This window comes from Aotus nancymaae, unplaced genomic scaffold (assembly GCF_030222135.1).
Source record: "Aotus nancymaae isolate 86718 unplaced genomic scaffold, 86718_ANA_hifiasm-v0.15.2.pri h1tg000049l, whole genome shotgun sequence".
Taxonomy (NCBI): Eukaryota; Metazoa; Chordata; class Mammalia; order Primates; family Aotidae; genus Aotus; species Aotus nancymaae.
In genome coordinates this window covers 28,907,351-28,931,303 of record NW_026988463.1, presented here as the reverse complement: position 1 = coordinate 28,931,303, position 23,953 = coordinate 28,907,351, and the positions used below count along the sequence as shown (strand labels likewise).

At 42.2% G+C, this 23,953-nt stretch overlaps 1 long non-coding RNA gene across 1 annotated transcript; it reads left to right on the top strand.

Annotated features, from left to right (window-relative positions):
- Positions 1–210: 210 nt before the first annotated feature.
- On the top strand, positions 211–13,563 carry LOC135269048 (uncharacterized). The gene is made up of 2 exons (XR_010337398.1): positions 211–439; positions 8,328–13,563. It is a non-coding gene; the product is annotated as an uncharacterized LOC135269048 (long non-coding RNA).
- The last annotated feature ends 10,390 nt before the right edge of the window (positions 13,564–23,953 follow it).

Here is a 23,953-nt window from a genome sequence, read left to right as displayed (position 1 = left end):
GCCGCCTTGGACACCGCCGCCAGCATTTTCCGGTGCGGCTGCGGCCTGCCAGCAGCAGAGCGCCGACATTCCGCCTGGCCAGCCCGACACGCCAATGCGCATGCGCAAGCGGCGCGTCACAAGCGCGAGCGCCCACCCGGGACTCCCGTCACAGGGACCATCCCCGTGGCCCGGGGAGCCACCGTCTCAGCGGCTTGGCAATGCAGGGGTCCTCCGTGGCAGTGCCTCGGCATTGGGCGTCGGCCCCCCTCTCCCCGCAATCTTCGTCACGGTCTCACGATTTCAGAAGTCGGGCAGGGCGGAACCAGGCTGAGAAAAGCTGCAGCGGAGCTTCGCGAATGCCCAGGGCGATCCCGAAGGATCCCCAGAATGCTTCAGGCCTGCTCAGACGCTGTAGGGGGTGCGTCTCCTTCAAAGCTGTCCCTGATGGGATTTCCAGGTACCGCCAGTCTGTGTGTCGTGGGGCTGATCTCTGTGCGATGGGCTTCCCAGCAGAGAGCAGAACCCCATAGACTCAGGAGCTGCCGGCGACTGTTAGATGTCTCCGTGTGTCTTTCTGTGTGTGTGTGTGTGTGTGTGTGTGTGTGTGTGTGTGTGTGTGTCTGTGTATCTTCCTGTGTGTGTTCATTTGTGTGTGGGAGCCCTGTATGCTGGACATGAGTGTGGCCAGCGCACTCCAGCGCGGTTTCTCTGTAGTCCCTCTACCTTCTGGTGCCCGTCTTAACCTCATCATGTCCTCAATTTCAATATATCCAACATGTATGTATGTAGGTATGTATACATGTGTTTTGTTTTTATTTTCTTGGTGATGGAGTCTCGTTCTCGTTGCCTAGGCTGCAGTGCAATGACGCTATCTCAGCTCATTGCAACATCCTCTCATGTAACTAGGGCTATAGGTGCGTGCTACTACTCCTGCTAATTTATTGTATTTTTAAGAGAGACGGGTTTTCACCACGTTGGCCATGCTGGTCTTGAACTCCTGACCTCAAGTGATCCACCCGCCTTGGGTGCTGGAATTACAGGCATGAGAGATTGTGCTGGGATTACAGGCATGAGCCACTGCATCCAGCCAGCCTGTGTTTACTTTCTAATGTCTCTGTTCTTTTCAGTTGTTTATTCCTGGACCAATATCATACATGTTTGTTTGTTTGTTTTTTGAGACAGGGTATCACCCAGGCTGGAGTGCAGTGGTGCAATCATGGCTCACTGCAGCTTTGACCTCCTGGGCTCAAACAGTCCTTCCACCTTAGCCTCCCCAGTAGCTGGGACTACATGTGTGTGCTACCACGTGTGGCTAATTTTTGTATTTTTAATAGAGATGAGGTTTCACCATGGCCTAGCCAGTCTCGAACTCCTGAACTCAAGTGATCCATCCTCCTCTGCCTCCCAAAGTGCTGGGATTACAGATGGAGTTTTGCTCCTGTTGCCCAGGCTGGAGTGCAATGGCACAATCTTGGCTCACTGCAACCTCCGCCTCTCGGGTTCAAGCGATTCTCCTGCCTCAGCATCCCCAGTACCTGGGATTACAGGCATGCACCACCACTCCAGGCTAATTTTGTACTTTTAGTAGAGATGGGGTTTCTCCATGTTGGTCAGGCTGATCTCGAACTCCCGACCTCAGGTGATCCCCCTGCCACAGCCTCCCAAAGTGCTGGGATTACAGATGTGAGCCACTGTGCCCTGCCTACACCCCTTTAAAAACTTTTTTTTAAAATACTAGGCCGGTTGTGGTGACTCAGAACTATAATCGCAGCACTTTGTGATGCTGAGGCAGGTGGATCACCTGAGGTCAGGAGTTTGAGACCAGGCTGGACAACATGATGAGACCCTGTCTCTACTAAAAATACAAAAAAAAAAAAAAAAAAAAAAAAACTTAGCCGGGCATGGTGATGCACACCTGTAATTCCAGCTACTTGGGAGGCTGATGTAGGAGAATTGCTTGAACCCGGTAAGTGAAGGTTGCAGTGAGTCAAGATTGAGCCACTGCACGCAAAACTGTCCCCCCCGCAAAAAAAAAAAAAAATTAAGGCTAGTCAAGGGAGTAGAGAAGAAACAAACATGTAACTGGTTGTGATCAATTAGTTATAAATACCACTGCATGCCGACCAGCCAGAATCTCCCTATTTTTAATAAGGTATCTAGCTTAGGTGTGCCCGGTGTCCCAGAGTCACACCTGACAAATGCTTTGGCTCACACCTTTCCTTGGGCATATCTGCTCAAAGGAGAGAATGTGAAAGCCTCTAATTTTTTTTTTTTTTGAGATGAAATCTTGCTCTGTTTCCTACGCTGGAGTGCAGTGGCACGTTCATGGCTCACTGCAACCTCTGCCTCCTGGGTTCAAGCAATTCCTATGCCTCAGCCTCCCAAGTAGCTGGGACTACTGTTGTGCACCACCACACCTAGCTAATTTTTGTAATTTTAGTAGAGATGGGGTTTTACCATATTGGCCAGGCTTGTCTTGAACCCCTAACCTTAAGTGATCCACCCACCTTGTCCTCCCAAAGCGCTGGGATTACAGGCCTGAGTCACCGGGCCTGGCCTTTGCATTAGTTTTTGAGTAAATATGTATTTTAGGCCGGGCGCGGTGGCTCACGCCTATAATCCCAGCACTTTGGGAGGCCGAGGCGGGTGGATCACGAGGTCAAGAGATCGAGACCATCCTTGTCAACATGGTGAAACCCCGTGTCTACTAAACAGATAAAAAATTAGCCGAGCATGGTTGTGCGTGCCTGTAGTCCCAGCTACTCGGGAGGCTGAGGCAGGAGAATTGCTTGAACCCAGGAGGCGGAGGTTGCAGTGAGCCCAGATCGCGCCATTGCACTCCAGCCTGGGTAACAAGAGCGAAACTGGCTCTCAAAGAAAAGTATTTTAATTTTTTTTTTTTTTTTTTGTTTTTATGAGGCAGAGCCTCGCTCTGTTGCCAGATGCCAGGCTTTGTGGCAAGTAGCCTCCTTCCCCAGGGCCGCCTCGAACACCGCCGCCAGCATTTTCCGGTGCGGCTGCGGCCTGCCGGCAGCAGAGCACCGACATTGCGCCTGGCCAGCCCGGCACACCAATGCTCCTGCGCAAGCGGCGCGTCACAAGCGCGAGCGCCCACCCGGGACTCGCGTCACAGTGACCGCCCCTGTGGCCCGGGGAACCACCATCTCAGCGGCTTGGCAATGCAGGGGCCCTCCGTGGCAGTGCCTCGGCGTTGGGCGACCGCCCCCCTCTCCCCTGAATCTTCATTATGGTCCCGCGATTTCAGAAGTCGGGCAGGGCGGAGCCAGGCTGAGAAAAGCTGCAGCGGAGCTTCGGGGATGCCCAGGGCGATCTCGAACGATCCCCAGGATGCTTCAGGCCGGCTCAGACGCTGTAGGGCGTGCATCTCCTTCAGAGCTGTCCCTGATGGGATTTCCAGGTACCGCCACTCTGTGTGTCGCGGGCTGCTCTGTCCGCGATGGGCTTCCCGGCAGAGGGTAGAACTCCTTGGCCTCAGGAGCTGCCTGCGACTGTTGGATGTCTCCGTGTGTCTTTCTTTCTGTGTGTGTGTGTGTGTGTGTGTTTGTGTCTGTGTGTGTCTGTCTGCCTGCATATCTGTCTGTGTCTGTGTTTGTGTGTCCGTGTGCCTTGTGTGTGTATCTTCCTGTGTGTGTTCATTTGTGTGTGGGAGCCCCGTATGCTGGACATTAGTGTGGCCAACGCACTTAAGCGCGGTTTGTCTGTAGTCCCTCTACCTTCTGGTGCGCATCTCGATTTCTTCACCTCGTGATCCGCCCACCTTGGACTCCCAAAGTGCTGGGATTACAGGCATGAGCACCATGTCTGTTCTATCATTCTTTTTGAAGAAATTATTGTATTGGCCAGACGCAGTGGCTCATGCCTGTAACTGAGTAGTTTGGGAGGCCCAGGTGGGTGGATCAACTGAGGTCAGGAGTTTGAGACCAGTTTGGCCAACACGGTAAAACCCCATCTCTACTAAAAATACAAAAATTAGCCAGGCTTGCTGGCACGTGCCTATAATCTCAGCTACTTAGGTGACTGAGGCTGGAGAATGGCTTGAACCCCGGAGGCAGAGGCCGAAGTGAGCCAAAATTACGCCACTGCACTCCAGCTTGGGTGACAGAGCAAAACTCTATCTTATAAAAAAACATTTTGTTGTGGCTAAATATACATATCATGTTAACCATTTTTAAGTGCATAGTTTTTGATTGTTGGTTGGTTGGTTTTTTGTTTTTTGATCCAGAGTCTCACTCTGTCACCCAGGCTGGAGTGCAGTGGCACAATCTCAGCTCACTACAACTTCTACCTCCGGGTTTCAAGTGAGTCTCCTGCTTCAACCTCCTGAGTATCTGGGATTACAGGTGCTTTATATCACACCCCCCTAATTTTTATATTTTTAGTAGAGACGGGGTTTCAGCATATTGGTCGTGCTGGTCTCGAACTCTTGACCTCAAATGATCCATCTGCCCGTCTCAGCCTCCCAAAGTGCTGGGATTACAGGTGTGACTCCCTGCATTCAGTCTTTTAAGTGCATAGTTCTGTGGTATTAAGTACATTCACATTATTGTGAAGCCATTCTGATTCCCAGTCCTTTGTGTGTGGCCTTTTTTTTTTTGCCCCTCTAGTTTACAGATTTTTTTGTTGCTTTTTTCCTTTTTTGAGGTAGAGTCTTGCTCTGTTGCCCAAACTGCTTTGCAATGGTGCTTTCTTGCATCAGTGCAATCTTGACCTTCTAGGTTCAAGTGATCCTCCCACCTCAGCCTCCTGAGTAGCTGAGCTTACAGGAGTCTACCACCATGCCCAGCTAATTTTGTTGTTATTGTTGTTGTTGTTTTGTTATTTTTTGTTTTTTGAGATGAAATTTTTCTCTTGTTGCTCAGGCTGGAGTGCAATTGCACAATCTTGGCTCATTGCAACCTCTGCCTCCTGGATTCAAGCGATTCTCCTGCCTCAGCGTCCCAAGTATCTGGGATTACAGGCATGCACCACCATGCCAGGCTAATTTTGTACTTTTAGTAGAGATGGGGTTTCTCCATGTTGGTCAGGCTGGTCTCAGGTGATGCCCATGCTGCAGCCTCCCAAAGTGCTGGGATTACAGGTGTGAACCACTGTGCCCTGCCTACACCCCTTTAAAAAAAATTTTTTTTTAAGACTAGGCCTGTTATGGTGTCTCAGGCCTGTAATCCCAGCACTTTGTGGGGCTGAGGCAGGTGGATCACCTGAGGTCAGGAGTTTCAGACCAGGCTGGACAACATGATGAGACCCTGTCTCTACTAAAAATATGAGAAACAAATTTAGCCTGTCATGGTGATGCACACCTGTAATTCCAGCTACTTGGGAGGCTGAGGCAGGAGAATTGCTTGAACCCAGTAGGTGAAGGTTGCAGTGAGTTAAGATTGAGCCACTGCACTTCAGCCTGGGTGGCAGAGTTAGCCTGTTCCAAAAAAAAAAAAAAGAAAATTTAAGGCTAGTCAATGGAGTAGAGAAGAAACAAACATATAACTAGTTGTGATCATTTAGTCATAAACACCATTGCATGCTACCCAGAATCTCCCTATTTTTAATAAGGTGTCTAGCTTCGGTGTGCCTGGTGTCCCAGAGTCACACCTCATACATGCTTTGGCTCACACTTTTGCTTGCCTATATCTCCTTAAAGGAGAGAAAGTGAAAGCCTCTAAGTTTTTTTTTTTTTTATGAGATGAAATCTTGCTGTTTCCTATGCTGGAGTGCAGTGGCACGTTCATGGCTCACTGCAACCTCTGCCTCCTGGGTTCAAGCAATTCCTATGCTTCAGCCTTCCAAGTAGCTGGGACTACAGTTGTTCACTACCACACCTAGCTAATTTTGGTATTTTTAGTAGAGATGAGGTTTTGCCATATTGGCCAGGCTTGTCTTGAACTCCTAACCTTAAGTGATACAGCAACCTTGTCCTCCCAAAGTGCTGGAATTACAGGCCTGAGCCACTGGGCCTGGCCTTTGCATTAGTTTTTGAGTAAAACTAATGACTCACACCTGTGAATGTTTGGAATGATTCTTCTTTCTTTTCTCTCATGATCTGGTTGCTAAATATGACTTATAACATAGAGGGGCATCATAGGTTTTCCAAGCTCATTCAAAAGTCTCCACAATGTCAGAGAAAACCTTTCTGGACACATTAGAAATTTTAAATAATTGTCTAGCTCTAACCTTTACTTAGGACAAAAAAAGTTACCTTTGCAGATTAACTTATTTCCCTGAGTTTTAATTCTAATGCCACAGAAGCCAGATCAGTGGCAAAGTTAAAATAGAACTTTTGTGAGAGATAAATTAGAAAGTATTTTTAAATATCAGTAATATATTAAAGTCTGTTTTGACCCTAGCTTTAAAAGAAACATGGCTAGATGATATTTGTCTTCCCTACTGAAAACAAAGCAAAACAATCCACTTACTTTCATTTAACACCCCATGCCAAGCTGTAGGCACTCCATTTTAGGTCACATGTAATACCCAGGCTTAATATCATTTGCCAGATTCTCTAGATTATATTTCACCTAAGGCTTGGAACTAAGTTTACATTAGTTTGTACCTCTTTTATCTATGGCCTGTAGCTCTAGGATGTTTTCATATTTACAAATTTCCAAATTAATGTACTTTATAAAACAAGCTCCCAGTACTCACCCCTCTAATAGTTTCATAATTACTAATCATCTGTTGTTCTGTGAATTGATTGTTCACTTCCATTGAACATTTCTCTCCTCATGTTAAAAAACCATTAGTTAATTTAATAAAAATGCAGTTAAAAAGCATCCTCACTGCAATATACGGATTAATTAAGCAAAAACTCCTTTTTGTTTTTTAGAAGGAGCCATATGCATGTCTTAGGTTAATCTTTTAACAAATTGTTTTGATAATTATTTAGAACATGTATATAAAGTTTCGATAAGATCAAACATCTGCCTCCCCTCATCCTGGATACAGGAGTTGATTGCTGGTATTTGGCAGCTAGATCTACTGCTTATTATGTCTGTGTCATGAGTTGAGGCACATAATCTGAATCCCAGGTATTTTTTGTCATTATTATTTGACACATTATTTGTACTCTTTACTGAATTAAGAAATAATACTGAGCTGGGCGCTGTGACTAACACCTGTAATCTCAGCACTTTGGGAGGCCAAGGCGGGCAGATTATGAGGTCAACAGATCAAGACCATCCTGGCCAACATGGTGAAAACCCATCTCTACTAATAATACAAAAATTAGCTGGGCGTGGTGGCACAAATCCCAGCTACTCAGGTGGCTGAGGCGGGAGAATCACTTGAACCCGGGAGGCAGAGGTTGCAGTGAGCCAAGATTGCGCCACTGCACTCCAGCCTGGTGCCTGGTGATGGAATGAGACTCTGTATCAAAAAAAAAGGAAATGACTCTCCCCCAAAAGGATTTTTTAAATGGCATTATGTGGTCACAATGAAATTTAGTAGTGAGGCACTTTAAAACTACTATTGCAGAAAAATAGATAAAAATTAGATAATCTTTTTTTACAATTAGAAAAATGGATCAGCTCTTTACAAGTATTTCACCTATCTGCAATGAAAAGAGATGTGAGACTGCAAATTTGTATATTAAATCCCTGGACTATACATCTCAAAATATCTAGTTATTCAATACTAATTATTTCATTATGAAACAATAGTATAATTCCTAAAACTGACTATTCACAAAGATGTTTATGTTTTGCAGAGTTGAGCTGGATATCAATCACTCAACAAATACCACTTGAGAGTAAAGGTGGAAGTCTCTTTCTTAGAAAGTAGGATGCAATAAAGAGACACAAGACAAGACAAACCTTTAAATGGCTTTCAAAGTAATTGGGGAAACAAGACACATTAAAAGAAATAATGATAAAAAGCAGCAAATATTTATCAAATTAATCATTTAGAAATCTAGTTACAATATCTATACATTTAAACAAGGGCTTTTATATTTATGATTTGTGAAAGGTTTATTAAAACTCAAAATACTTGTTTTACTTTACAAAATGTCATAGAGAAGAGAGATTTGGATTCAAATTCTGGATGTACTACTTAGTAGCTATATCTTATAGGGAAAGTAGCTTACCATTGTTTAACCTTGGTTTGCTCATCTATATGAGGGGATAATAACATAAGACTTATGGCTAATCAGAGAAATTAAATAATATATTGCTTGAACAGTTCAATAAAGTAACATCCACAGTGTGCTAGGTACCGTGCTAGACCGTTATGACTCTGGCATGAATAATCCAAAGTGAAATGTATAGTTTATATTGGTCATATATATTTATCTTCATTAGTGAAAACAAAGTGGCTTTTCCTCTTTTCCTCAATAGAATTATTAATCTTTGTTGAATAAGGAAATCCTGCTGCTGTTGCTCTGGAGCACTAGAAAGAATTGTTCATGAATGAAACAGCTGTTACACAGTTCAGTTCATATAAGTTCTTTTGGTGAGTTAATAATTCCTCAATGATCCTTTGTGGTCTCTCAAAGTGAAGTGTGTGTGTGTGTATGTGTGCGTGTGCATGCACATGTGCACACATGTGTGTATGTGTGTGTGCAGAGCATGTAGCTCTCTGTGAGTTTCTATGAACATTGAACTGGGGCTGGGAGGAATGAGAATTTAGGGAACTTAAACTGCCAGTAAGAAGGAATGACAGTTTCTTAGAGTAGATAGTAATCTGTTTTTGCTTCAAATTAACAAATATTTATTGAATTGCCAATAAATGTCAGATGATGTGTTAAGTACTGTGGATAGAGCAGTGGGAATAAAAAAAATATAGTCCGTGCCTTAAGGGAGCTTTCATTTAAGTAAAAATGAGACAAACTGGTAATTATAGTATTAATAACCAGTATTTTTATGAGCTAATGACAGACGAAGGGTATCTAACATGGTGCTGTGGGACCCATGGCAGGAGCACTTAACGTCACTGTCAGAAATCACAAGAGACTTTCAGAGAGAACGAGGAGAATATAGAGTTGCAGATACCCACAGGCCTGGACAGTCAGTGGATGAACCACATATTAGTAAGTCCAAGTGTCTCTCAAAGTGTATTGGAATGAGTGGTCAGCAACTTATAACTCTCATTTTTCTGTCATATTTGACTTCATTAGAGAACGGAACTTTTCTATTTTTGCAATTTTTTTTCTTTTACAGCTCGTGACACTTTTAACAATATTCTCAATTATTAAAGATAGTACCACAGTCATCAGTATCCTCACCCCAAACTCTTGTCACCTCTTGGGACAGATTTCCTGAATACCCTTTGCCAGTCAAGTTTTTAAAGTAAGAGGAATAGCCTAGCATGTGATGCCATTATGTAATTATTGTCTAGATTTTACTTAAACCTTTTTATTAGGGCTCTGTTTCTATGAGCATTGACTCATTCTCTTTTATAGCTTTTCTTAATGCTTACAAGAAAGCACCTTTGATTTACCTCTGAACTGTGCATGTGTAAATGTTCTGAAACACAGGTCAGATGTGCAGTGTTATTTAAAAGTGTTCTTTGGTGCATCATGCACAGGCTTTAGGAATGAGGTAGCACAGGGATTCTACCTAGTGAAGATGAATAGCTTTTACATGAATAAGAGCAGTAAATTAATACAATTATCTCCTCCAAAAATGATTAAGTATAAAGGGTTTTCAAATGTTGAATAAAAAATATCTTAATTCAGACCACTGTACCAAACTTTAAAAAAAAGTTTACAGTAAAAAAATCCAAAATGTTAGTGAAATAATTGCAGGTGTTTTACCAAATGGCCCAAAATGTAACTATTATTATTATTATTTTTGCTTAAATGTTCTTCATAATTTAAAAAGCTACCATATTTAACACACATATTATAGTAATATCAGTGGTGTTTCATGGAGTATGGAGATTTCCATGTCACTACTTATAGGGCACAAGATTGGTCAGATCAGGTGTGCCATTTGCATAAGGCATGAAAAACTGGTTAAGACTAGGTGTGCCATTTGCACAGTATGCAAAAACCTGGCTGCCCCACCCTAATTTTTTATTATGCAGATAAATTCCCTACCTGGCTGGCACCATGTTGCCTGCTTCTTTACTGTATACATGGTGACAAAGAATAAGCTTCCAGTTTGCTTATCTATGTTTGCAGCTCAATTTTTCAGGCTGCTCTTTGTTAGAAAAGAAATTATTTTGGGGGCTGCTTTTTGCTAAAATGGAAATTCTGCCAAGGACTCTGTTGTCCTTGGGAAGAAGGGCATGTTTTCCTTCTGGAAAGGAAAGGAAGCTCCAATGTTTTCCTATAAGTGTGTTGGCCATTTTATGAATTTTTATAATTTCTGAGTATGTTTACATGTCTGCATTAAATAAGATTTGCAGGCTAGGCATTGTGGCTCACATCTGTAATCCCAGCACTTTGGATGACCGAGGTGGGTACATCACCTGAGATCTGGAGTTCGAGACCAGCCTGGCAACCCAAAACCGCAGCTCTACTAAAAACACAATCATTAGTCGGGCATGGTAGTGGGCACCTGTAATCTCAGCTACTCAGGAGGCTAAGGCAGAAGAATCACTTGAGCCCTGGAGGTGGAGATTGAAGTGAACTGAGATTGTGTCATTGCACTCCAGCCTGAGCAAAACCAGCAAAACTCAGTCACAAATAAATAAATAAATAAAAAATCGTAAGTACATTTTTGTTCTAAAACATCAGTACTTCACATTGCAGAAATAAGTAAAATGTTTCACATTGACATTTTGTGCAGAATGTTTCATAAGAAATTCCAATATTCTTCATTTAGAACATCACCACCAATATCTACGATATGTTGAAATTATTTGCATGGGATGATTTTTATTAATATTTGAATATATATTTACATTTTGCACAAATTTTTAAGATATAATCCTCCATGTTAAGAAATAATATGTTTATGACCAGAATTACTATTTTTCTTTAATATTAACAATAGAATTTATTATATGAATGTGAGATGGGATCTCATTCTGTCACCCAGGCTGGAGTGGTACAGACATGGCTCACTAGAACTTTCAAACACCTGGGCCTAAACCATCCTTCCATCTCAGCCTCCCAATTAGCTAGGACTACAGGTGAATGCCACCAAGTCTGGGTTATTTTAAAATTATTTTCTGGAGTTGGGACCTACTGTATTGCCCAGGCTGTTCTCAAACTCCAGACCTCAAGTAATTCTTTCCTTTGGTTTCCCAAAGTGCTGGGAGTACAGGAATGAGCCACTGTGCCCAGCTTATAATGTTTTTGATGATACCTAAACATTATTCTCTCATTTACTCAAGAAGCTTAGATGGAAGGCTTGCTGGAGCATAAGAGTTCAAGGCTACAGTGAGTTATTGTGTAACTGCACTCCAGCCTAGGTGACACAGCAAGACCACTTCTCTAAAATAATAATAATAATGATAATAATAAAGAATAAAAATTTAGGAAAGCACACACTGACACAAATATAACTAAAGGATTTATTTTTAAATAAACAAAAAGTGTAATATTTCTATTTGTGTAAACCTTATTGCCTTGCCTTTTATATCTAAGGAAAGAAAAATATGAATAGCTTAAATTACACTTTTTTACATAAATGAGGAAAACATTTACAAAAAAAAAAACTAGTCTTTTGGTGTCCTTGAGGCATTGGCTTAAGGACCTCACATGGATATCAAAATCTAAGGATGTTCAAGTCCCTAATTAATATCAAATGTCATAGTATTTGGATATAAATTACACATATTCTCCTGTATACTTCAAATAATCTCTAGATTACTTATAACATGTAATACAATGTAATGCCATGTAGATAGGAGTTGTATTCTGTAAGAAATAATGACAAGAAAAACGATCTGCATATGTTCAGTACCAATAATTTTTTCAAAAATATTTTTTATCTGCTTGGTTGGAATCATGAATGTGGAACCCAGGAATACAGAAGGCCCCCTGTAATAATATTGTTACCTTTGGGATATTGAGACAAGGAGACTTGAATGCTACAGGACTTTTTAAGAGTGAGCCTTCTTGCAGACTTCTAAATCTCAGACTGTTTTGGAATGACATTCACTATAAACAATAATAAATTTAAAAATTTATAAAATCACATTTTATTTTAATAGTTCATAATTAAATGACTAATTTTTATTTCTAATTTGATGTTAATCCATTAATCACATTTTTGAAAAGTACACAGTGTGTTTTTACAAGTCATAAAAATATTTTTATCAATTTTGTTTGGAAATAAAATAACTGATGTTGCAGAGCATTTTCTGAAATTGGCAGAATATTAACTGCACTAGGGTGGCATGACAGTCTGAAGAGATCTGTTGACCCACTGCCCTGTTGAATATAATAATTATTTTAAAACAATCATTTAAAGCCACTAAAAAGTATCCTAAAGACAAAAAGCAAATGAGGCACATGTATTCAAGGCAATTCACAAAATTTCCATGAGAAATGTAAAAATCCGTGGAATTTGAACACCGAACACTGCTAGCCTCTCTATCTCAGCTCAGCGAGATGGACACCACTCCAGACTGTGCAGCTAAGAATACAAAGTTCTGTATCCACCTAAGTTCCAGCAAGAGGTCTTTTTCTGAAACAATTAGGGCTTTAACACTTATTTTTCTACCTTCTCCTGCCCATTACTAAGGTTACATCCTGTGTCTGCATGCTTAAAAGGTGGGAACATTGTTTCCTACTCAATTATTGCTGATGGACTGGAAGCTTTACTGTAAACACAGTGTGCCCAGAATTCTGGGACACCAATTAGCCTTGCCCCAGCTGGTGAGATGGCAGATCCATGCCAGGAGACAGGCTGTGAAGATACCAGGCTGCTTTCCTTTGTCTCCATTGAACACCTTCTTGAGAGGCTCAGTCAAAAAGCACCTCATCTCTTGCCAAAGAAATTTATTTCAATTTTAACAGGTCTGGCTAAAGGTTTCTTCACATTTCCTTCCTGCTTTACTTTCATGCAGTGTCTCTACCATATAACTTGTGCAAAAATTGACAAGCATCTCATTAATAGTTGATTTACTATAATTTTCTTTTATTAACAGATTTAAACATATATTGCTATGGCTCTTAGGAAAAGCAGATGTTTTGTACCATGACAGAAGTAGAGGTTTTGTGTTTAAAAGTGAATGGATTGATTGCCCTGCCACACAGCTCCTTCCCCCATAGCAATGATCAAAATAGTAATATTCATATTTGCAGTTTCTTAGTACTTGATATAGATTGGATATTTGTCCCCTCCAAATAGCATATTGACATCTGATCTCCAGAGTTTGTGCTAAAACATGGTGGGGGGTGTTTGGGTCATGGTGGTGGATATCTAATTAATGGTACCCTTGCAGTAATGAGTGGCTTCTCACACTTTATTCCTGCTAAATGTGATTGCTAAAAAGTTTGACATGTTCTTTTCCTCTCTTTTGCATCTCTCACCATGTGACACGTCATCTCTCCTTTTCCTTCCACCATGATTGGAAGTTCCCTGAGGGTCTCACCAGAAGCAGATGCCAGTGCCACAATTTTTGTACAGCCTGCAAAACTGTTAAGTCAAATAAAACTCTTTTTGTTATAAATTACCCAGCCTCAGGTATTCCTTTATAGCAATGCAAATGAATTAAGGAAGCACTGTTTCCAAGTGAACTATTTTGCAAACAGTGAATATCTACAGTACATTAGAGTATATAGGTTTGGTTAAAAACTTTCTAAAAATAAATAAATTTGAAGTTGTACTCATTTACTTTGTTTGCTTGTTTTATAAATATTATGACATGCTAAGACTGTCCCAAGAATATTACCTTCTCTTAGGTGCAAATTACCTTAGATTTCTCCAAGATTTTTTGTTCTAATCTTCAATGCACTGATCTTCCTATTTGTTTCCTAAAATGTAGACCCCCAAAACAGTACAAATTATTAGACATTATTTTTAAAAATTGAATTATAGATGCTAATGTAGATGTGGTTTGTACTCACCAAAATGTATGTTGAAATTTGATCAGCAATATGACAATGTTTTGGTGTGTTTGGGTTATGGGCACAGATTCCTCATTAACAGATGAATACCCTCCATTGACAGTGCATAATTTCCTGCTTCTGCAAGGCCATATTAGTTACTAGAGAGTTGGCTATATAAAAGCAAGTTTAGCTTCTTAGACTTATTCTGACTGTCACACCATGTGATCTCTTTGCATATGCCAACTTCCCATCTGCTTTCTGTCATAACTTGAAGTAGCATCAGCACCTCACCAGCTGAATCTGCCCAATCTTGGACTTTGCAATCACCAGAATCATGAGCCAATACAACATTCTATTCTTTGTAAGTTATCCAGTGCCATGTATTCTGTTATAGCAACACAAAACAGAATTAAACACAAGGTTCATTTTACACTGTGGCCATGCCTGATTATTCACCAAAGTATTACCTTTCCACATTCTAAATCATGGAATAGCACTGCAAACCATGAAACACTTATCCTCTAATTGACAAAGCATAGAAAGTAAAATAAATAAAGGTTCCTCTTCAAATTCTCTTAGCCTCTTAAGAATAGATAGTAGTCTCTTTCTCTAGGTTAATCTACTCAAAGGCCTGTGTTACATATGCTAGCTAAAAAAAAAAAAAAAAAGTATTTTGTGTTCTTAGTTCTTACATTTTTGCCTAGATATCTGCCCTGACACACCTGGGTAAGCCTGGGCAACACTTAGTTCATAGCTTGTTCCTCTTTCCTTATTTAGAAGTATTTTTGCCTCTCTCAGCATTCTGCAAGCTACTTCCTCTTTTCCTTTGTTCTCCTCTGCCCTTACCTGTTTAGGAAAGTTGTAAGTTGTTATCCAATCAAGTATAGCCTAAAATATGAGGTCCAGTTCCAGCCAACAGAATCAAGACACAACAATATGGCCTAATGCATTAAAAACATAAATATGCCTGCTCTTCCTTTATTTAGTGTACTCTCATGGCAAGACTGCTAGCGAGCAGTGCCCTTTCTGCAAAAAGTAAAATAATGCCTTGCTGAGAAATCTTTTGTCTAAGTGCTGATTCTTCCCTGTGACATCAAAAGACAGGCACTTATTCCCAGCACAATGTAAAGTAATATTGTTATTTTTACCTATAGAAGCCAGGTTCCTGAAGATTTCCTGCATCACACCTCTACAGAGTGTCTTCTGCGAAGAATGCAGAAAATCCTACTTCTCCTCAGTGAAGTTGACAGCCACATCCTCAGATGCAACTGAATCCTAAAACATCCCATGTTTATGTAGAGAATGGGTGAGAATAACAGCACGGAAAAGCTATAGTCGATTCACAAGACATTCACCTGATTCTGTGGTGCCTAAACATTTATTCCATAATTTAGTTGATAGAACTATTATTCTCTGTCCACAAATATTTCCTCCCACACAGCAGTTTCTGATGCTAAAATTGAACTATTCAGCAGGCAAAGGCAGAGTAGCCATCTGGTTGTTGGGCCCAGGGAATAAGATGTGCTACTAGGTCACTTCTACCTTCTCCTTGTACAGTATCTCATAACAATGTCCTACTACATGATATGCATATAAAAGTTAATTTTAGCCATCGTAAGACAAATTATCCTTAGCAAATCCTGCTCATAATGTTTCACCTCTGCTGGTAACAAAGAACTTAGATTTTGGGAGGGATTCCAACAACCTATGTTGTGATAGGAGTAGCTCAGTGTGGCTAAAAAGTTATCTAAACAATACAGCATTTGCTAAACTCCTGTGTTCCTTCTGAAAGTCTTTAATTCATGAGCACAGCAGTGCTTAGGGGATCATTCACCAAAAAAATACTCTGAGTCCTGAGGATCTAATGAACTTCCCTGGCAGACAATATTTCATATATATTGTCACAACTTGTTAATTGGGAAAGTGTGTTCATCCCTGTGGTTACATGAAGGGAAAATATTGGGTAGCTTGTAAAATGTATAATCCAGACCAAATTTAATTGAGTAGTAAAGAAGACTAAAAGTCAATATTTAGTGATCATAACAGAAAGAGTTTAAAATTATGTTAAGAAACATCAAAGCACAATGAATAAGTGAAAACGTACCTCTTCTTAAAAATAACCCATGTCACCTTGATGTCACCTCTTACAAATGAAGTCCTAAAATTTAGAAATCTCCAAAACAGGCTTTTTAGGAGTTAACAACATTTCAAAATGTATAAAAATAATAAATGTCTAATATAATTTCAAAGTCTTCTGAACAAAAATGTAATAGCTTGCCTAATGTCCACAAACGATTCTCAAATATAATATTAAAAATGGTATTAGCAGAGATGTAAACAAATAGGCCATGAGAAAGAAAAAAAGTCTTTAATAAGCTGGAGTTTATAAGGAAAGTTGACTAATGACAGAGGAAATACTGTAAATTAGTGCAGAAAATCTCAAGCACTTTAAAATGTGAATCAAATTTAATTGGTATTTAATCGGTAAAATGCATTTATTCCTCTCTTCTACAGATAATAATCAAATGATTGGAGTTGAAATAAGCAAAATACAACAGGAAAACTTGCAGAAGTCACTGTGGGGTGATTTTTTGACAAAGAATAGGCAGTTTTTGATGTAAGAAAAAGAGAAAACAAGAAACTAACACATTCAAATATATAAAAATTAGAGAATTAAAAGCCAAAAAAACTGACACACAAATCTGTAATACATAAAATATTTAAAAAATTAATGAGCACAGTAAAAATAAATGAAAAATTACTTACCATATATGAAAGAGGATTCATCTCCTTGGTAATAGAATACCCAAATAAAATATTCTATAGATAATATTTACATTTATTACAAAGAGAAAGATTGTTCAATTAGAGAATTCCAAGTGTTGATGACCACAGCTAACAAATAATTATGAATGAATAAAAGAAGAGCCCGTGGATAACCGTTATTGCTATTTATTGTGATTTGGAATTTACCACAATCTGTGGTCTAGTAATTTTTCTATACTGTCCAGAAAATTTATGATGTATTTACATTTAGAGATGAAGAAAATGATAGGAGCAATATTTCTTTCCAAGAGCATAAAAATAACTTGAAACAGTGCACTGAAGTGGATGAGTGAAGTGGATAGCTAGTGCACAGCCTTAACCACTAGTGTGTGAAAAATAAATTGAGGGGCCGGGTGCAGTGGCTCACGCCTGTAATCCCAGCAGTTTGGGAGGCTGAGGTGGGTGGATCATGAGGTCAAGAGATCGAGACCATCCTGGTCAACATGGTGAAACTCCATCTCTACTAAAAATACAAAAAATTAGCTGGGCATGATGGCGTGTGCCTGTAATCCCAGCTACTCAGGAGGCTGAGGTGGGAGAATTGCCTGAACCCAGGAGGTGGAGGTTGCGGTGAGCTGAGATCATGCCATTGCACTCCAGCCTGGGTAACAAGAGCGAAACTCAGTCTCAAAAAAAACCAAAAAACAAAAAAAACAAAAAAAATTGAGGTAAGGAAACCACTGACAAACATTTTCTTTTTCATTTCATTAATATTCATAACATAAATAACACATGTTTAAGGTAGTGAGTATGCTGCTTACCCTGATTGGATCACTACACAAAGTATGCATATATGGAAATTTCACATTTTACACCATAAATATGTAAAGTACTGTTTGTCCATCAAAAATAAAACTGAAAAAAGATACTAAACAAAAATAAAAATAATAGAATTATATACTGGGACAAAAATAAATTAATTAAACCTGACTGAATCTCGGAACCTCCAGCTACCACGTTTTTCTTCCCTCACCCCCTACATTTCACATACTCTGAATCCTTAGGAAGTACAGTTGTCTTTTCTTGGAATTGTTAGTAAAGATTCATGAAATGCTTGCTTGGCTGCTTAAGCATGTATAACACCCAAAGAATAATGAAAACACTGTACAAAATGTATGGTGTGAAGAAAAATAAATAGCTTGAATTATTTTTAATTAACTCAGTGTTGAAACCCTGTTTCTTCTGTTTCCTGTATATCAGGCAAAAATTTTGAGGAATTTATTAGTATTAAATGTATCATTTAAGCTGGAAAAAAATAGAGACCTTTGTGCACTGGAATGATAACTCACACATATTTCTGGCTTAGAATGTAAGAAGAGGGAGGTGGAATCATGTATTTTAGGCAGGAGCTTCTGAGAATAAATACAATGAGTTAATAAGGCAAGAGAGCCTCAGGATGCTACTTTCTTCTCCCTTTCCTCAGAATGGGCTATGCCTCATCTCTCAGGGCTTCTTCCATTGCATGCCCACTCTCTTTGCAAATGATGTCACGAAGTTCTGCTAATGCTAACACTCTCTGTGGCAGAGCTGTTTGGAACTCACCTTGTGTCCCCATCCTGGGCTGCTAGCTCCCATCTCCTCACCCAGGGAGCAGCTCCCATGGCTGATCCCCAAGGACAGGGAGCTCTGAGCTTCTGTCCTCCCTGAGAGCCCAGACATAGGAGGCAGAGATTTTGGGGTGCAACTTGAGCCTCCTCCAGAATGAGTTTGTGCCATAAAGGCTATACCTTACTCTGGAGGCCATGCCCAAGACACCTGTCACCAAATGTTCAAAGACCCTCTGAGGTACATCCTCTAGACTGAGGTGAAGCCCTTTTAGCCCAGACATTCTTCTTGAAGGTACTTACCATAGTCCGTGACACAAAATGGTGCTCAATGAATAAGATGTTTTCTCTTTTTCTGCCAGGGAGTCAGAGAAAACAAACAAACAAACAAAAAAAAAAACAGCTACAGAGAGAAAGTGTAAAAGAGAGAGAGGCAAAAGTGTATTATGGAAGTGAGATTCAGGAATGTTTGTGCATGAGGCTGATTTGAGCGAAGATCTGAAAAAGAGATTATGAATTGTTCTGGATTAGTTCTACCATTTCACCATGATAGCTCCATTCTCTATAAGCTCTACCAAAAATGACTGCTTTGCTTGAAAGCTTTTCCCCCAGAAGGCACTGGTATGTTAATTCTTTATCAGCTTAAAAAAAAATTAAGCCAGGGATGATGGCCGACATCTATAATCATTTTGGGAGTTGAAGGCAGGTGGATCACTTGAGTTCAGGACTTGAACACCAGCCTGAGCAAGATAGCAATACCCCATCACTACAAAACACAAAAATGAAAATTAGTCAGGTGTGATGCCATGACTCTGTCATCCTAGCTACTTAGGAGACTGAGGTGGGAAGACTGCTTGAGCCAGGGAGGTTGAGGCTGCAGTGAACTGAGATGTGGCCACGTTACTCCAGCCTGGGTGACAGAGTAAGACCCTGTATCAAAACAAAACAAAAAATTATACATTTCTGGGGTTTCATTTTGTGTCTTTGTGTTTTTTAAGCAACTGGTATTTTCAAGCTAAAAATTCAAAGTGTTATGGGGAAATGTACTCATAGGAAAAGAATAGGGCATATAATTTATTTATTACAAGATGTAAATACTATGTTCTAGAAACTTTTTCTCTTATTTGTAAAATTTTCCCTCTCAAGAAAGTTTTTCTTTATCTCTTATAATTTAAAGACCACCTGGATTACTTAGAGTGTGATAGTTCTGTTGTTGGAGTGAGGATAATGTTGCACACAGCCTGCCTTTTGTGGCATCATCTTACCCTACTTTGCAGAACAGAGATACCAAGAGTTGGCCTTATGAAGCTGGTGATATTTTTGCATAGTGATTTCAGAGATGCTGAAAATACTGATGTTCTAATATCCAAAATTACACTAAAAATATAAGAGACTTGGGCTTTTAAGTCTTTAAAACTTTTCATCCTGAGTTTCTGTTACAATCTAAGATGAAAAGCAGCTGTCATCCGGAATCCTACCAGGGACTGCTGCCAGCCAACTGAATGACTTGGTGGAGGAAAGTCTCATATTGCTGGGGCCTGAGGGACAGGCTGATAGGCTGACTGGCTTCAGCAAGGACCTTCCACAGGTGACCCTGGTTCCTAATCTGAGACTTATCTATACCAGTTTCATTAGTGTGTAGGCCTGGAGTACTTAATCTTAAACTAAATGAAAAAATGAATTAACAGAGTTATCACCGTTATCACAGTGTAACCATATATAATATTTTATAACAGGGCCCCCAGCAAAATATTAAAATTGGCCCATTAAAAAGGATAATGAAAGCATTTCAAATAGAGACCTGTTCATGGCAGAAATGCAGACACTGTCCATGACCTCACACACAAACTTCTCTCATGTGTGAGAGAGACCAAGGAGCCCTCTGGTCCTCCTGGCCTGTGTTAATTACACCGAGAGTTCCACACTAGGACCCCAAGACCTGGGAACCAGCTCGGGTGGGAGTCAGAGAAATGGTAGATGCCTGGAAGACAAAGCCAGACTCCATCTCCAAAAAAAAAAAAAAAAAAAATGGCTATAGCACCATGCAAAGGTGGCTGAGGCTGCAGCTGGGGAGAGGGGGCTACACAAGACCCAGAGCCGGACCCCTAGGAGTCCTGTCCTCAGGACCTCCTTGAGCTGTCTTCTGGTTCAGTGCCCAGCAAAGGAGGAGCTTCAGGGTGCCGACTGGGATCTCAGGGCTCCTCTTCAGATCCAATTTTGGATTCCACCATGTGAACAGGGATGGGTTCACAATCTGGTGAGGTGGAGAGGGCCTTGATGGGGCACAGAAAGATCCCATGAGCTTCAAGGTGAGGCATCAGCTAAAAATTCACTGATCCATGAGCCCACCACCTCCCTCCTTCCTGGGTGGAGCAGTGGCCTGCCCCAGTCTCCCAAGCCCAGGGGCTCCTGCATACTAACCCTGCTTTCCAGGACACATGCAAACAGGAACAGGGGCAAGTTTCACATGGATAAAATCTTACCACACATGGCACAAGTGTCCCCCAAGAGCAGATTGAGTGTGGGTCTCCAAGGCCGTATAAGGCAATGACAAGACACAATGATGTCCAGGCGTGCAACCGGGGGCCCTGGTGACCTCCTCAAGAAAGCCAAGGAAAAGCAAAGCACACCTGTGAACCAGGAGATGGCCTGTGCCAAAGTCCAAGCCAGAAGAGCTGAGAGTTTTCTGCAAAGTACACCCTACTCTCACTCCCTCCACTGATTAGGGAGCCTCATGCAACCTCCCCTGCACCCAGCCCAAACCCAGTTTTGTTTTTTTGTTTTCTTAGTTTTTTTTTTTTTTTTTTTGGCTCCCTGACATCCCTGTAGCCAAAATATTCAGTGCTAGGAGGCAGTTCCAACCAGGAGCAGAGAAAAGGGATGTCCCTCAAAATGAGACAGAACAGATGAAATGTAACACCACCTTTCCTAGAAGACAAAGCCAGCTATGGTTGCCAACCTGTCATCCTAGACCTAGAAGAACCACGCAGCCATCATGTGGAACATGGAGAACAAGGGAGCTTCCCTCTCCAAGAAAAGTATGAAAGCTCAGAGCTCCAGGATCCTCACACCTACCAAATCCACCAGAAATAGGTTTGGAGAAGGGAAACAATCATGAAACGGATCTCCACAAAGTTTCTTCGGATGGATTCCAATGTGTTCTTGACACATTTTTGAAGACATTGAGCCAGACCACAAAACCTCTAGGCACCTCAGAAATATAGCAGACAGAGCAAGAGTCAGGACAGAGCAGAGGCCAGAGCCCAGGTGGGATACAGCACAACGCCACCGCCATGGGCATCGGGGAAGACAGAGTGCCAAACGGGAGACTTGGCCAGAAAGGCCAGCTTTTGAGTGACAGAGGCCTTGCCACGTCCTGTTCGGGGCTTCTTCTCCAAGCCTGTGTCGTGGTGGGGCTACATTTCTTAATAAGAGGAGAGGGCGGGAGTAGTTAGAACCATCTTTGCTATCGGTCTACACCCCCTCCTGCAGAAAGACAATGAGATCCTGTGAGGCTTTGGTCCTTGGGTGTGGTGTGGTCTTCTTGATCCCAGAAAAGAGGCCGCTCAAGATGGGGAGGAGATTTCCTTTCAACCCCAACGTTGCTAAGGACTTCAGAAACCCAAAGTGGAACCACGGGAAAACGACTAACAGTCAGTCACATGACTCAGGTGAAGACGCAGAAAGAGGCTCACCAAACACAGGCTGACATGAAAGAAAGGGCCTTCCTGCGCACAGGGCATATGCCTCCCAAACGCACACGCACACAGGCACACACGCACACACACACACAGAAAAAAAGAGAGAGACAGAGTGAGAGAAAAACAGGGAGAGAGAGAGAAGGAGGAGAAAGAGAGACAGACATACAACAGTAGCACAGAAAACCCCCCTCCAAGAAGCCCCTGAGGCTGCCAGGTTCTCTGCAAGAACAAACCTCGGGTAAGAGAGCAGCCCACGAGCACACAGTCAGGCCTGTCCTGGAGATCACAGGGGGCTTGACTTGTGGGGAGGCTCACCGTCCGTCGGCCTGAGGCTGGGATGGTGCGCTGCTTCCCTGGGACGACTCTGCCTGAGTGTTTCTTCATCCCGGTTGGCCCTCCGCGACTCCTGGTGTTAGCAGAGCATCCTGTCAACCCCCTGTAGAGGTCAGGCCGGAGCCTCAACTCCGAGGCATTGCCACGGAGGGCTCCTGCTTTGCCAGCCTCAGGGACCCACCCTCCGGGCTATGGTAGGGGTCACTGTGACGCGAGAATCGCCTTGTGCCTCGCGCATGCGCATTTTCTAAACCGAGTCGCGTTGGGCTCCTGGAAATCAGTCTGTGGCCTTTTTAAAAATGGCGGCACCTGCCACGCTGGCGCTGCGGTGTTGCGGCCTGGGAAGCCGGGTGGGAGGCATGTAGGGGGATGTGTGGGAGAGTGAGCTGCCTTGCTACCCAGTGCCAGTCCCCTGGGAGTCCTGTACTCCTTGAAACTTCTTCTTAGGTGCCCGGTGGAGGAGGAGCTTCAGGGCGCTCCAGACTTCTCTTTCCATCTGATTTTGGGTCCCACAAGGTGAGCAGGGATGGGCTTACAATCTGGTGTGGCTGAGACAGCCTCCCTGGGCACAGAATGATCCCATGGGCCTTAAGGGGTGGTGTCATCTGAACATTTTCTGACCCGTGATCCCACGTGCCTTTGTCCTCCCTGGCCAGAGCAGTGGTCTACCCATCTTCAAAGCTTGCCTCAGTAGAAACAACTTGGCCAGATCCACTGTCTCTGACACCTCATCTTCTCACCATTCCTGCTTCATGGCTCATTTCCAAAGCTTGATTTTCCCCAGACCAGCAAGCGGTGCGGAGCCTTTCACAGGATCTATCAGTAGGGTTGCCGTAGTAAGGCTAGTCATCAGCTGGGCTCACTCAGCCCTTGCCCTCCGCTTAGCCTTCTTTCCCTTTTCCCATTGCCACACCCTCCGGACAAGTGCAGTGCAGCCCCTCCTATGGAAGGGGCTTAAGACCCGCAGGCAGGCCAGTTCGCTGGCGCCTTTCCATCCTACGTGGGAAGCTCCCTTCTGGGTATCTAAAACCGTCAGTTCACTGTCTGAAGTGAAAACACCCAGTCCCTGGTAACCTGGCACTTCCCTTTTCAAAGCCACCTAAATTTAGCTCTATCTCTCTGGGATGTCATAAATCCCCCAGTGCAACCAGGAGCACCTGATGGACCCCGGGCTGGCTGCATGGCCCACACCTGGTTCAGGCTTCTCACAGAGACACTCCCGCCACTATTACAAAGAGGAGAAAATGTCACAGGGGAATGGGCTGACCCCTGCTGCATCCAGTCAGCCAGACTAGGAGCACCCTAAGCAGCTCTGGGGTCCATGTCTACCATTTCTCTGACCCCAACCCGGGCTGATTCCCAGGCCTAGGGATCCTAGTGTGGAACTTTAGGTGTAATTAACACAGGCCAGGAGGACCAGAGGGCCCCTTGGTCTCTCTCCACAAAGAGGGAAGTTTGTGTCGTGAGGTCATGGATAGTGTCTGCGTTTCTGACGTGAACAGGGCTCTGTTGGAAACACTTATATTATCCGTTTTAAAATATTCTTTTGGACCACTTTTTTTTCCTTTTTTTTTTGACACAGAGTCTGGCTCTGTCGCCAGGCACCAGGC